This window comes from Podarcis raffonei, chromosome 14 (genome assembly GCF_027172205.1).
Source record: "Podarcis raffonei isolate rPodRaf1 chromosome 14, rPodRaf1.pri, whole genome shotgun sequence".
Lineage (NCBI taxonomy): Eukaryota > Metazoa > Chordata > Lepidosauria > Squamata > Lacertidae > Podarcis > Podarcis raffonei.
In genome coordinates, this window is record NC_070615.1 from 9013203 (window position 1) to 9029559 (window position 16357).

A 16357-nucleotide genomic window follows, 5' to 3' on the forward strand; every position below is an offset into this window, starting at 1 on the left:
TTTAAGGCCCTGAACTACTCAGGCCCCAAATATCTGAAAGATTACTTTCTTCCCTACAGACCCTCTTGGGTGCTGAGATCAGGAGAGGGGGCCCACATGGCAGACCTCAGGGAGGTTGCAGGGCATCTTCTGTGGCAACCCTTAAGCCAGGCACAGGCAAACTCAAGCCTTCCAGATGTTTGGGACTACAATTCCCATCATCCCTAGCTAACAGGACCAGTGGTCAGGGATTATTGGAATTGTAGTCCCAAACATCTGGAGGGCCGGAGTTTGCCTATGCCTGCCTTAAGCTATGGATCTCTCTCCCCAGAGAGGTACATTTGGCACCCACATTATACAGCTCCTAGTGAATGCTGAGTGTGCACCTTTTTACCCTAGCTTGTGTCACTTGAGGTGTATATTTTTAGGACCCACGTTATTTTTGTGATTGCAAGTTGTTTTAAACTGTTTTTAAAGTTGCGTTGTAATGTTGCAACCCGCCCTGGGACCTTAGGGTGAAGGGCAGGTAATTACTAATAATAATATGAATGCAATGCTGAGAACAATAATATTGGCCCTGTGCATGAAATTCTGATTTGCAGGACGGGGGAGCTTTGCTCCAAGAGCAACACTCCATCTTATTTATCTCCCCGCATCCCTTTGCTTGTAACTCCTCCTAGTCCACTGCCAGCTGGACTGTTTACGACACCCGTAAAAGTCAAACCAAGACATAAAACTGCACCTGTCATAATTGGGCTTGATATATTTGCAGCTGAAACAAGTGGGGGGAGGCAATGTCAGGAAATATCAATCAAAGAGGGAATAACCAGGAAAATTATGCTGGGCAACATAATCCAAATCTGGGCTGGAGCATGTTGGTTTGGGGCTGAGTGGCAGATCCACCACTGCCTATGCAGTCCTGTTGCTTGCACCAGCCAGGGTAGAGGGAGCAGGCAAACTGCTATGCCAGCCTCAAGATCAGGCTTGGTGCTGCCAAGTGATCGCGGTGGGGTCAGCTTGGAATGCAATGGATTCTGGACCAGCTCAGCCCCTCCCCTCTCACACCCCAGAACACTCTGCTTGGGGGCTTTCTCTGCCCACCCACATGTTCAGTGGGTGGATAAAGCTGTGCCAGCAGAGTGAAGCTGGTGTCACTCCATGGATGGAGGCTGGTGGAGGCTGAAAGGGTTGAGCAGAGGGATATCTCTGCCTAATGTAACTGCCCTTTCCTGCCAACTTAGTGTTAAAGGGGTTCAGATTGCAGCCTAAGTTATCAGCATTGTGTGTTTCCTTCAGTGGTGTAGCGTGTGTTGCCAGTGCCCAGGGCCTGGACATTGGCAACACACGCTACACCACTGAAGGAACGCGGGTTGTGTTCACTTCAGGATGCGAACGGGGTTCTGGAACGGATCCCGTTCGCGTCCAGAGGTACCACTGTATTAATAATTTAGGAACTTTCACCTCTGCAACTAAGGCATGTTTTACTGCCTCTGCAACATTTTCTGAATGCTGTGTGGAAAAGCACATGAATCTGACCTTCGGAGAATTTGTAAGTAAACCATTTTAAACTTACCAAACCTGATATTTTTCTATGCAAGAGAAATAAGAAAGTTTTTGAACTCACAAGAGCCTATTTTAAAGATCTAATAGCCTAAATCTCTGCTGGGATTCTCTCTCACCAAAAAATACTTGCCGCAAACTGGGATCTTGGGCATCCAGGAGCTCTCCTTTTATATAACTCCTTTTCCTTGCACCGTCTTCTTATAGTTTTATGTTCATACGACTTTTGAACCTTACAGCTCTATGGTTCAATAAACAAGTTCTGCGGATAGATCCTCATAAACTATGCAAACATGTTGATCTTCCAAATTTGGGCGGCGGGGGGGGAGAGTTGCTTTTAAGCAGCTGTGGCATGGGGTCCCTAATTTTTTTTTCATCTGAGCAGCATTGCTAAGAGAGGTGGTGCCTAACACTTTCCCCTGTGCTGTTTTCCTTCCCCCGTTTAAATCCTCCCTCAAGCTGCTATAACTGCTGTCTTTTGAACCTTGATTACTCATTCAGGCTCTACCCAGGTGTGGGTAAAATAAAAAGATTATTAAGCAGGGCTATAAACAGCTCCCTGGCAGGGCTTCTAATGTTGCCCTAAAACAGGATATCTCCTGGGACAAGACAAGAAAGGGATGGGTGATTCTGGAGACTGCGCTCTTATTAATGGAGGTTGGGCAGTATGTGGGAGTCCTGTGCCATAATACTACATATAATATGTTGAGTTGGGTACCTGCATCATTTCTCCCTGTTAAAGTACAGTGATACCTCGGGTTAAGAACTTAATTCATTCTGGAGGTCCGTTCTTAACCTGAAACTGTTCTTAACCTGAGGCATCACTTCAGCTAATGGGACCTCCTGCTGCCGCCACACCGCCACTGCACAATTTCTGATCTCATCCTGAAGCAAAGTTCTTAACCTGAGGTAATATTTCTGGGTTAGCGGAGTTTGTAACCTGAAGCGTCTGTAACCTGAAGCTTCTGTAACCCGAGGTACCACTGTACTAGCTGCTGCAGCAATTGGGAGGGGGTTGTTCAGGACAATTATGCACAGCAAAAAGGTGACCATATGTCCTATGTTAATAGGAGATGGTCCTCTATTTAAAAGGCTGTCCAGTCCAAATGAAGATAAAGAACCATTGAAAAAAGAGAAGAGCAAGGTTTTGAAACTGACATTTGCCGGGAATGATACAGTGTGACGAAGACTGCGGATAACTTAACCTCATGGATTAGCCAATTATCACCGATGAGCATGTAGGGGCTGATGGAAAAGCAGAAGAAAAAGGTCACTGATAGACACCACCATCCCTTAATAAATCACCTCCCAATCCAATGAGAGCCAAACATTCCCTCTTATTTATGCTTGCAGCCCATCCAGAAGAGCACCGGGTGGAATAGCAATGAAGTAGGGAGAGTCACAGCATCAGCCAGTGCACATCACACGGGGAGAGGAAAAGCCCTATAGACTTGTAGCAGATGAGGATTTGGGCAACACGTGTGGGAGCCTATACATTCAATTCGTGCCCATATGCACAGCAGCCAGGACAGACGAGCCGATTAGGTCTCATGCTCTCGCTTTCCCCACCTCCAGCTCTGTTACAAGGCAACCTGAAATCTACTCGCAATATCGGTGCCAATTTTTTTGTTTTTTTAATACATCACAGCAGAATGGGGGTGTCGGCCCCCTGAGAATGCTAATGAGGGTTCTCTGGGCTTTAATACGTACACTATCCTCTGGTGCTCTCCAATTGCATTTCTTCCAACTAATTCTTCCATTACCCTGTCTTAATGAACAACCGCTGGCAATACAGGCTGCTACTTGCTAGGCATGCTAAGGATACTGATGCTCTTGCATCCCACATGCTGCATTGACTCTCAGTTTTCTTGCCTTCCCCCTTTCTCTCCCCCCCCCCCAACACATCTATGTTGTAAGTGGTTGGGATTCTGCTGCATAGTGCAAAACAAAGAATGAAAGAGGGGGAATGCTGGCAATCCCCCCTCTTTTTTTTTTTTAACAGATTGCACATGATAAAAGGATAGATTCAGAGTTGGGCCTTCTAGTCCAGTGCTCTGCTGATGCAGGAAATCCGGGGCAGCATCTCTACCTTGTATCCTCTAATGACAAAAAGTCTGTTGCCTTTTGAGGCGGGGTCTGCCTCAATGTCTCAAACAGCCTATAGGCTAATCCCATTTTATGAAGCTCATCGCAACATCCTCCTGGCCCTGCCACCAAGGAGAGTTAAAAAATGCAGGTAGTTGCTTTGATCTACATAGATCACCAGATAGACGATAATACCCGGAGGCGTCAGGATTAGCATAACTGGATCCACCCTATATATTATTTCCTAGGAGTAAGCTCTCCCAAACATAGTGGTGCTTATACTTCTGACTGTATGGGTTCAGCTTGTAGAACTTGCAGCGTTTTAACCAAACACCTTCAGCCACTGAAATGCAATCTCTCAAGGAAGTGGGACCATTTAAAGTGCTTGTGTGAAGTAGGGACCCCATCAAAGAAAAGACAGATCCAGACTCTTCTTTTTAAAAAATATTTTGTATTACATTTTCTGTTTTACCATTTCAGATAAACATTTCACATCCTTAAGATATCAATGACTTCTCTTCTTCTCTTTCCATGGTTCATTTTACATATCTTATATCTCTGCGTATTTTACAAAAACTATACCAGTCGGCTTTCCATTATTGCATCCATCAAAACTTATTTACACTGTTGAATTTTGTCGAATTCAAGCCAGCAGAGCCAGCGAAGTCCAGAGGAAAATTGGCCACCCTCCAGGTGCCCGGCTTGAATCCTTGTTGACCTCCCTGGCTGCATTCTCCAGCAGGATCAAGGCGAGGTCTCTTCGGCGATCCTTTTCAACGTGAAAAGGACACACCACTCCTCCCCCTCCCATAACCAGGGGGGGGAATGAGACAGACAGAAATATATTTACATGTCTTTATTTCTGTCTTTCAGCAGTACAGAGAAAACATGTCTGTACACTCTCATCACAACTGCAGAGAGAGAATAACTCCACCCATGTACTTCCAGTACAGGGTCATGTGCCACTCTGAGCTAACATCCGGCACTCAGTGCACTGAATAGACTGTGCCTGGTTCCCACAGCATAGTCCCATAACATCCACATCCTGTTTACCATTCCAGCCACCTGGAGCTCGCTTCTGCATTGCTCCTTTTTCGTAACTTAATGCCACCATCCTTTTTCAGCTGTACACAATTATTTCCCATATATTCAATAAACATTTTCCAATCTTCTTTAAATATATGTTCTTCTTGTTCTCTGCAACTTGCACAATCCAGACTCTTCTTGATTAGCCCCTTTGTTCTCTCACTCCCTCTGCACGATTCTGTCACACACGAACTTGAAAGCCTCGTTATTGCTTCATCCACTTGCCTGAACAACAGGCACCTGTCCATTACTTAGCACTCCAAAAGATGTTGCCATCACTCCTGTTCTGGAAAAGACCTAGAGCTGCATCTACCACGTTCTCTGCTATACCAATGCTAGCAAGACGTGTGGCCCAAGGATGTGTCCTAGGGGTCAGAGGTCTGGAGCCTGAGGTTTCCGATCCCTGGTCTACATATTTAGATAGATCCACCTCAAAAACATTATTGCTGATCACATCCAAATCAGCCTTTCTCATTTCACATTAAAAGAAGCACTGTGTGATCCACAATGGCGCCATTGCTACAAAATGGGGCTTTGCCACTGTGATTCTGTTCTTGTTTTTATCCAATGTTCATCCACAAAATGTCAGCTCTCCCGCCTGCCTCCAAATCTCCCTTCCCCCTTCCTTAAAAAAGTGACTTGATGAACAATTTCTAATTAGTCTCTTAAGGTAAAAGTTTAAACAAATCAGGATGGGTCTATGAATCATTGATGTGCCTGTAATGAGAGAACAGATGTAAACAGCTGATGCTTCCTGTAAACTATTAATATGTGTCCTAGAATGAATGCAATTGCCAAAGGGCTGCACAGGAGGTGTTTCGCTCACTCAGTCTCCTACACTTTTCTCCCCGCCATTACCTTCACAAATACACAGGGGGGGCGAGGAGAAAAACAACTCAAGCTACTGTAAATTGTGTTTAGCAAAAAGAACTAAGAGAAGATTCAATCTCTGCAAAACAACTCGGGGAACATTAGCACATGGCCCATTGCTGCCCACGTGGTAAATTCGGTACAGGTTTGCCCCCAAGGGCCCCCAACCTAAGCCCTGGCTAGGACCCAAAGCAGGGGTGAGGACTTTTTTCCAGTCTGGGGGCCATGTTCCCTCAGACGAGGGTGGTGAGGGCCAACCCTACAGGGAATGAAATGAACATGTATGAAATTCATGTGAAGCAGAAATAGGTAGGGCTATCTATCCTTAAAGGGACGCGGCTGGTGCTGTGGTCTAAACCACAGAGCCTAGGGCTTGCCAATCAGAAGGTCAGCGGTTCAAATCTCCACAATGGGGTGAGCTCCCGTTGCTCGGTCCCTGCTCCTGCCAACCTTGCTGTTCAAAAGCACAAAGTGCAAGTAGATAAACAGGTACCGCTCCGGCGGGAAGGTAAACGGCATTTCCGTGCACTGCTCTGGTTCGCCAGAAGCGGCTTAGTCATGCTGGCCACATGACCCAGAAGCTGTACACCGGCTCCCTCAGCCAATAAAGCAAGATGAGCGCCAGAGTCGGCCACCACTGGACCTAATGGTCAGGGGTCCCTTTACCTTATCTATCCTTAACCCAAATACATTCATGCCTCAACACCCAAACTGTAATGGATACCGACCTAGGAATTGCTAAAATCCCTCTTCACCCTTTTTCATTGCACACCTGCCATGTTAAACATGGAGATGAGAGAAATCAAACTACGTTTTTCTTCTCCATCCCCTCCTTTGTGCCCTCCCCCACCCACTGCCAATTCCGTTTCTGCCTGCGAGCTGTCGTGTAGAATTATTCACACCTGCCTTTTATCTCTGAGGGTGCAAACAGTGGGAAGATATCTCCAATCCACCTTCCCAATTCCTCTTCCAAGCTGAGGAAAGGCCTTTTGAAATGTATAGTTTTTTTAGACTTTTCAAATGAAGCTTTGGGTCTCACTAATAAGTCCTGTATCTTGTGGCTGAGGACATTTGATGCTGTAGCAGCATGTCACAGGCAGTGTTGCGGATGTGGACCTAAAGCTCAGGGCTGCTTCTTGCTTTACTGCACACTGTCTTAGCTGGGGGGCCGTGGGAAGCAGTGAGTTGCCGACCTGCCTCCATGCACCTCTGGGATCTTTGGCGCTTTAAGGTGACCAGAATCCTGTTCTGCTAGGGTTTGGGGTTCACGGGGGAAGTAGCAGCAATAACCTGAGCATTTTCCATTCAAGGGACATGGGTGGCGCTATGGTCTAAACTACTGAGCCTTTTGGGCTTGCTGATCAGAAGGTTGGGGTTCAAATCCCTGTGACGGGTTGAGCTCCCATTGCTCTGTCCCAGCTTCTGCCAACTAGCAGTTTGAAAGCACACCAGTGCAAGGAGATAAATAGGTACCACTGCGGCGGGGAGATAAACAGTGTTTCCATGTGCTATGGCTTCCATCACAGTGTCCCATTGCACCAGAAGTGGTTTAGTCATGCTGGCCGCATGACCTGGAAAGCTGTCTGTGGACAAACGCCGGCTCCCTCGGCCTGAAAGTGAGATGAGCTCCGCAACCCCATACTTGTCTTTCACTGGACTTAACCATCCAGGAGAGCCAGCGTGGTATAGTGGTTAAAAGCAGTAGACTCGCTGGCAGATGAAGATGATGGACTATATGGAACTTACCGAACTGACTGGGAGTCTCCGGAACCAGAGACAAGAGACGGTGAAAGAAGATTGGAAGAAGTTTAAAAAATATTTGAAAAAATATGTTAATATTTAAATCTTAGAATAGCTTTGGAAGTGGATATAGGTTGTAGGGTTAGAAAGAGAAGATAGTGTATATTTATAGTGTATATTTACAAATAGTATTATTTGTAAGGGATAATATGTGAAGATTTTAATGGTAAAAGTAAGTGCGATTAAAGAATGGTTAAAAATTATGATATATGTAAACTGCTAAAGATGAGGTAAAATGAAAATCAGATAGGGGGGACTTGGGGAAGCTCACTTAATGTTTAGAAAAAATAAGGATAAGACAAGAATTTGTTTGTATTTTTTTTTCTGTTTGTGTTGTTTATTAGTTTTATAAAATGAATAAAAAATGGGGGGGAGCAGTGGACTCGTAATCTGGTGAACTGGGTTCGATTCCCTGCTCCTCCAAATGCAGCTGATGTATGACCTTAGGCTAGTAACACTTCCCTGAGGTCTCTCAGCCTCGCTCACCTCACAGAGTGTTTGTTGTGGGGGAGGAAGGGAAAGGAGATTGTTAGCCGCTTTGACACTCCTTAAGGGGAGTAAAAGGTGGACTATCAAATCCAAACTCTTCTTTTTCTTCTTTACCTTTTTTTTTTACCTTCTTCGGTCAGGCCAGGCAGATCAGGACCCTGGACAGTTCCCACTGGGCCCCACAAACTGCGCTATGTAAAGACATTGTCTCAGCAAAGGACCAGATTAATCTGAAGGCTAAACAAGGCTAGAAGCTCCATCCCTTCCAGTGGCTGCACCCACTTGGAAGACAGAAATAAATACATCCTTCTGCATTGCTGGGGAGCAGGAGAAGCTACAGGGAGTCTATCTCGGAGTCTAAGTTTGCCAAGAGATTCCCCCCTCTCTCACACACACATGGGATGATCTGTGAATGATCCAAACCTGAATCCTCTAGAGGACAACACTGGGACCTGGGTGCAAGGGACATGACGGATCCAGCTCCAGGGGCCCTTTTACAAACAGCCATCTGGCAACTCTCGTGTTCTGCTTAAGTGCAGCCTTCAGTTGTGAAGGTAGAGTATAGTCATCTTGGCTAGCAATTGCTGATAGCCTTATCCATGAATTTGTCTAATCCTCTTTCAAAGCCCTCCTCACAGTGCCTTTCGACTCTACAATTCTATGATTCTGCAGTTCTGTGATTCTAAGTTGGTGGCCACCACTGCTTCCTGGGGGAGTGAGTTCCATAGTTTGACTATGTGCTGGGCCTGGGGGTAACCCGAGTGACTTGGTCCAGGTCCGGTTCCGAATCCAAGGGTTCTGTGAGGAGTCAGTCTGACAGGGCCAAGGCAGGACATGTGGCAGAAAACCAGGCAAGGTCAGGCACAGGATCACAGGTAGGTTCTGGCAAACAGCAACGTTGCTCCCACAACCTGGGGAGGGGTCCAGCAGCCTTTTATCTCTGTCAGGCTAATGGCCAGTCCTGATCTCCCGGTGACTCACCTCCCTGTCTCACCCGAAGGCGAGCACTCCTCCTGCGAGTACTCAGGTCTCTCCTTCTCTCAGACCTGAGTCTCTGCAGCTCGGGAGATGTCGGTGGGTTACTAGACCCAGAGGCCGCCTCAGCCTCTCCTGACCCAACTGGTAGTGGAGCAGCTGTAAGTGATGGCATAGCTGGAGGCAACGAGGTCATCCCCGCACCTGGAGCCAGGGCAGACTCAGGACCCTGACTCAGCCCAGCTGGTGCTTGTTGCAGGGGAACCTGTGCAGACTGGGGCTCTTCAGAATCAGGCCCCAGACTAGGTTCAGCTGCCACCTGAGGCAAAGGATCCGATGTGGACTGAGACTCCTCTGGCTCCGAGTCCGAGCCCGAGTCCCAGGCCATCACAGACTATGTGCTGCATGAAAAGTGCTTCCTTATATCTGTCCTTAATCTTCCAACATACATTCAGCTTCCTTGGAAGTTCGTGAGTTCTAGTGTTATGAGAAAGAGAGAAAAACGTTTCTCTATCCACTTTCCCCATGTGTGAATAATTTTATGAACTTCTATTATGTTGCCTCTCACTCAGCTCTAAACTGAAAAGTCTCAAGCACTGCAATCTTTTTTCATAGGGGAGTTGCTCCACCCCCTTGATCATTTTGCTTGCTCTTTTCTTAACTCTACAATATCCTTTTTGAGGTGAGTCAACCAGAGCTACGCACAGTACTCCACAGATTTGTATAACGGCATTATGATATCGCCAGGTTTTTTTTCCTAATTCCTTTCCTAATGATCCCTAGCATGGAATTTGCCTTTTTCATGGCTGCTGCACACTGGGCTGACGTCTTCATCTCTGGGCCTTCTCAGCTCATTCCTAGCAGAAATGCAATAGAAGCATGTTGAGGGCTCATTTGAGCAATTGTGCTCAAGAGTGGCCAACATCCAGCTTTGGTGGGGAGAAATGAAGATGTTTCCCAGGGATGATCATTAGCACAGAAATTGCCCTAACGCCCCACACTAGCTGAGCTAAGCACAAACAAGCAGTATTAATAGACCTTAAGCAAACAGACTAAGGAAAGAGTCAACAACCAAGGATGTACTTAGGTGGGGGATTTTCAGAGCTTTAAATTTGTCATGCTCATTGTCACATTCTTGCTCAGGCTGAACAGAAACCATTGACGCGGTTGATAAAAAAAATGCATTTAAAATGAAACAAAAACAAATGTGAAAACTTAGCCAGTCTTCCAGTCAAATTTTTCACAAAGATTAAGTCGTTAGGACATGTTCTTCATTTAAAGAGATCAATACTCCAGCTAAATTAAATAAGTTTTACCATTTGTCTGCAACTTGCTGGGGAAGCAAAGCCAATTAATGCTGGTGAAGTGATTTGTTTATTTAATTCGTCTGATGGCAACATGCTAAAATTCAGCCTTGTTGGGCAAAAGTGGTCAATAACATACAGTTGATTATTGCCACCAGATGTAATTGTGTTGGTTCTACTAAAACATGATCTAAATAATGGACACTATACGGTGCTGTGGAACATTCTCACAGCTGCTAGGATGGCATAGGCTAAAAATGAACCCAAGAACGTAAGAACAGCCCTACTAGATCAAGCCAAAGATCCATCTATTTTTGCATCCTGTTCTCACAGTGCCCCAATGCCTATAGGAAGCTCGCAAGCAACACCTGAGTGCAACAGCGCTGTCCCTTCCTGAACTTTCCAACAGCTGGTATTCAGAGGTAGAATCTAGCCATGATGGAAAATAGCCATTGGTAAACCTATCCTCCACAAACACGCCTGATTCTCTTTTAAAGCCATTCAAATTGGCAGCCATGACTATATATTGGAGCAAATTCCATAGTTTAACTCAAGGGTAGCAAACATGATGCCCAACATGTGTTCTTGGACTACAGCTAGTGTCAGCCCAAGCCAGCAGGGACAATGGTCAGGGACGATAAACATTATAGTTCAGAAACATCTGGTTCTGTTTATGATTTTTGAAAAGCAGCATTCTGCCTTTTCAATACGTTCTCTTCCCCTCCCTGAAAAGAAACCTAAAGAAACCTAAATAAATATCACAAAATTGGTGGTGGGATCCTGAGTGCATTTGTGCCAGAACTTAAAGGGTTATGGTAACCTGTCCCAGGCCCTACCCAGAAGTGAACCCATTGAAATTAATGCACCTAATTTAGTTGTGTTTGTTGATTTCAGTGGATTTGCTGTGAGTAAAACTGAGTTGACTACCACCCCTTGACATTTGGTTCATGCCACGTGTGTGTAAAAGTTGAGGTCTGCCGGAGAAAAGCATTTTTCTGAATCAGAAGAATCTTTATTTGCATCAGCCACTAACTATAGCAATAAAATAAAATAAAATAAAATAAAATGTACAGTGGTACTTCAGGTTAAGAACTTAATTTGTTCTGGAGGTCCGTTCTTAACCTGAAACTGTTCTTAACCTGAAGTACCACTTTAGCTAATGGGGCCTCCCGCTGCCACTGCCCCACCGGAGCACGATTTCTGTTCTCATCCTGAAGCAAAGTTCTTAACCCGAGGTACTATTTCTGGGTTAGCAGAATCTGTAACCTGAAGCATATGTAACCTGAAGCGTCTGTAACCCGAGGTACCACGGTACTGAAGATGGAGGTAAAAACTTAACTATAGAAAACACATTTTGGGTGTTTACATCAATAATCAAATAATAGATCTTATTCTATTATTTAGGCCCCGCTAAAAACCTTGCAGTTTTTGCTGCCACCTGATCATCTTGATCTGCTAAAAGAAAGGTCACAGTAGCAGTGGTTGAGCAACCCAGCATGGACAATAGTAGAGGGGTAATAACCTCACTCCTCAAATCTTTATAATGAGTGCAAGCCAGAAGCACATGAGCCACTGTCTCCATACTGCCATCTCCACAGGGACATAACCGTTTTTCCAGTGGAATTTTTCGACAATGAAAGCATGTTACTTTGGTCCTCAGGAGAGACACATAAGCTGGATGCCATCTCTGTTCCCCCTTGCAAGTACCATACTTTTCTGTCTATAAGACGCCCCCAAGTATAAGATGCCCCCTATTTTTGAGGACTCTAATTTAAGAAAATGGGGGGGAGAGAGATGGCACAGGGTTGTTGAGCTTTTTTTGGGGGGGGGAGATTGTCGAAAATCATTCACCCGCACACATCGCAAAATCCACCTACCATCTGTCCCATCACCAGCAGAAGCTGCCATTCGCCCACCCAACTGCCAGCACATCAGCCAATCAACACCACCCATTGACACAGCAACCAATAACATGCCACGGCAGCAACCAATCAAATGTCCACCCTATGCACTACCCATGTATAAGGTGACCCCCCACTTTTTAGCATCATTTTTAAAGAAAAAAACATAGTCTTATACATGGAAAGGTACGGTATTTGCCTTGGATTGCTGGAAAGCACTCACATCTGAAGGAAACATGAGGGGTCTACCAGAGAACTGGACATGGCTGGGAAGAAAAGGTTCTTCATCCCTCCCTCACGTTCATTATAGCAGCCACCTCACTTTACCCAATGGTAGGACTGGCCCTGTTGGGGAGGGTCCTCCTGCTCACTCCATTGAGTAAGACCCGAGACTTCTGCCACAAAGGGACCGCTGCTCAGGATGTTGGGAGCTCTTCAAAGGCTCTGTGCTGCTGCAGTTGACCTGAGTGGATGAAAGCACAGCTAAGCCAGAAGTGGGACTGCGGAGCCTGACATCCTGATGTGAGCTTGAATGGCGTAAACCCACAGCAAACGTGGCAAAGAAAGCATTGCATTCATATTTTCCGCTCAAAAGCATATAGGGTTTTAAAAAAGCTGCTATACTATGATTCTGTAATTCTGTGACTCTAAGTTGGTGGCCACCACTGCTTCCTTGTATCTGTCCTAAATCTCATGTTTTAATGTATTTTTAATCTCCTGTTGGAAGCCAATCAGGAAATAGCTGCAACGGGTACTGATACAGCTTTTGTTTCAAGGGTTGTCATAGGAAGAGTGCGGTACTTCAGAAAAACATTTAGGGTATACATATAATCATGAGGCAAGGTTCTGACATATTTAGTGGTCATATTGTAGTGGAGAAGGAATGCCTGGGAGTGGAGCTCTAGGCGTGGCAGGGTAATTATCAGATGTAACCGACAGTGATATTGGCAAGTGAAGGTGATAATGAGGCTTTCAAGTTTGCATAGCAAACAAGGAATTTCCAAGAATAAGGATGCTGATGGTAATGACGATGACGATGATATTTGTACCCCGCCCATCTGACTGGGTTGCTCCAGCCACTCTGGGCAGCCTCCAACATATATAAAAACATAACAAAACATTACACATCTAGAGGAGGCCAGATATTTTTCTTTGATGGGGTCCATACATCCCATTAGCAGTTTAAACGGTAACACTTCTTGCCAAGTTTGCATTCTTAATTAAAAGCTACAGGTTGCATTTTAGCTGTCTGAAGATCTTTTGTTAAAGCTCAATGTGTTTTACAAGTCGAACCTCTGCAATCTGAAGTATGCACTACTGAATCCAAGAGCCCTTGCTCCCAGGAAAATAAGCCCAGGGCAGATGCAGTCATGTTGACCCTCATGAAGTTGGGTATATAATAATGGATCGATATAAAGCATTTCTGGACTTGAGGGGCTCTCCTGAATGAGGTCAACTTCTTCAAAATGTCTTACTGTTCCATTGTTCAGTGGAATTTACTGTATTCTGTTTAGAGCCAAGGGAATTGAAAATACCAGAGTCTGGAAGCAATAAGAAATGCTGTATCCACAACGAAAGAAACATCCAAAGTTGTTGATCACTGACAAAATTCTGTGCTTGATTGTCTTCCTGCTATTCACCTTCTGCTGCATTACAAACCTATGGGGATTCCCTAAACTGCAGGATTGTTTATAGAATGAATGAGAAGAGATTGCAAGAGTGGAATGCCATGATTTCCCCTTCAATGGGCAATTGAAAAATTCATTCTGGTGCTAAGACAGATGGATGGTTGCAAAATATAGTAGATGGATCATGTTTCAGGATTAACTAAATGTGGCAGTTCAGCCGTCTCAGCTGTAAGCCAGGGACTTTTCAAGTACATGATGGCTTTTCAAGATTCCCTCTGATTGCAGGATGTGTGCTCTCATTTCATTATCCCGTACCAGGCCTCACTTTTGCACTATTACACTGATGAGGTGCCGAGGCTGAATGGAAATTGAGGTTTGACTTAGAGCCAACAGCAGCAAGCAATCTCTTGCTGGAATCCACAATTTCATTTGAAAGGACATCGGTTAGATCTTGCTTGCCAACACTGCTACATGCAGTGTGACTTCCAGATTCTGGGGGTCCTTTGGGCATGATGCTCTTGGTGCCCCCCTCTGTCCATTCATGTGTCCTCTCCCCATCAGAGCTGGAGAGCCTGTAACCTTCCAGATGTTACTGGAGGTCAACACCCCTTCTTCCCTGATCTTTGTCGATATTTGTGAGGCCTGCTGGCAGTTGGACTCAAGCAGGTCCTGGAGGGCTGCTGGCTCCCCAGTCCTGCTCTAGACTGATCCACACCACTGCCCAGAAGGGGAATGCCAAGTGCACAGAGGTTGCCACTCCTCCTTGCACTTGTCTCTGCAAGCGCACGTGGAGATGGCAGGCAGCAACTCAAAATAGGAGGAGTAGAGCCAAGTGGCCCCTTTGCTGGGCAATGGGTTTCAGCAGATACCCTATAAGGCCAGTTGTTGGTGATAGCCCTGTGTACATGCAAGGTGAAACCAATGAAAATCTGGGTTGAAGCCATTTTGGCTAGTAAGTAAATAAGTAAACAAACAACAAACAATATTTGTGGCCAGTCAGGTTTGTGGTTTTATTTCTCTTGGTTTTATAGCAATTTTAAAATTGAGTTTTTAAGTGTCCATAATTAAAATACGCAACAAAACAATCCCGTTAAAACATTGAAATATGAACACCCATAATTAAAATATCCCGAAAAAGAATCCCATGGAAACTGATGGAGGGGTCAAGAGAATGCCTGGGTAAACATGTCATCAAAGAGTGACTGAATGCCCATACAAGTGGGGCCATGTGTAATTCATCAGGGTAGGCATTCCATAGCTCCACTGCCACAGGTGGAAAAGCCCAATTCTATGTCACCACAAGCCTATCATCAGTACGCTGTGGCCAGAGTAACTGTGTCTCATGGTGATCTTGCTGCTAAAACTAAGTACATATGCATGCTACTTAACGATCACTTGACCACCTCTTGCATTTATAGTATGCATTCCAGGCATTCTTCTCCTCTTCCGAAATGGCTTTCCTCCATTCATTCATTCATTCATTCATTCTCTTTTTCACCAAGTTCCTCCTTGTTCTTTCTCCAAGTCTTTCCCCATTTGCTTTCTGACTACGTGGGAAGGGCCATAGCTCAGTGGTAAAGCATCTGCCTTGCATGCAGAATGCTCCAGGTTCAATCCCCAATATCTCCAAGTAGGGGTGGGAAAGATCTGGAGACCCACCAGCAATCAGTGTGGACCATACAGAGCTAGGTGGACCAAGAGTCTGATTCAGTAAAAGGCAGCTGCTCGTGTTTCTACCTTGCTTCCATCTGTGCCCCCTTCCCTCCTTTCTCATCCTCTCTTCACCCTCTTCTTCCTCTCCTCTTGTGGACATTCTACATTTCAGCTCTTTCTCATTCAACAGCTTGCACTCTTGACCCTTTTCTGTCATCTTTTTTGGAATCTATCACTCCAGCTATCCCGTCTTCTGCAGATCAGATCTTTAAATCTTTCCTTAGCACTCAGCTCTTCGCCTTCTTGGACAATGTTTGCCCTTGTTGCTGTGAATCTTTTAAAGCCTTTGACCTTTTTTCTTGCTAACGAATATCATCTTATCTCTTTGCTTCCTTCTCTCTCTAGTTCTCGATCTGGGGGTGTTACCTCAAGCCCTTTCGTCTTTATCTGATAATTCTCTTCGTGATCCCTGTCAGTTTGGATTTTCATCAGCTTACTCGGCGGAAACAGCTCTCACCTAGATTTCTGATTATCTTCTGGGTGATAAATATCAAGCGTTCTCTCTTTCTCTCATGCTGATCTTTTCCTCCTCTTGGATTTCTCTTTGGCTTTTGATACCTTACACCATTTTCTTCTCTCTGTTCTCTAGATTTCTCTGGCTGCTGTTATAATTTCTGTTAAATTCATTATCAGTGGGGTCAGTGTCACATGCAACCTGACCTCAAAGCTGGTAAGAACCAGTTGAGGAGGAACCTAAAGGCTGAATATTAAAAAAAAAACTACATATATGGTACAAGGGGAATTCTGATACATACAGTAAAAATAGGTTGAGTAAGTTGCATTTCAAGGGCTGTGGTTAGCTGAGAGATGGTGAGGTGCTGGGATGGCTGAAAGTGGTTGGGTATAGGATGAACAGCTGGCATACATTTTTCCTATAAAGTGTGTATCCTAATGGAAAGTTCTTGCAGAACTCTGTGCTGCAATGCATTACTGAATAAAGCCCCGCCAATTGGGCATTTGGTGTGAG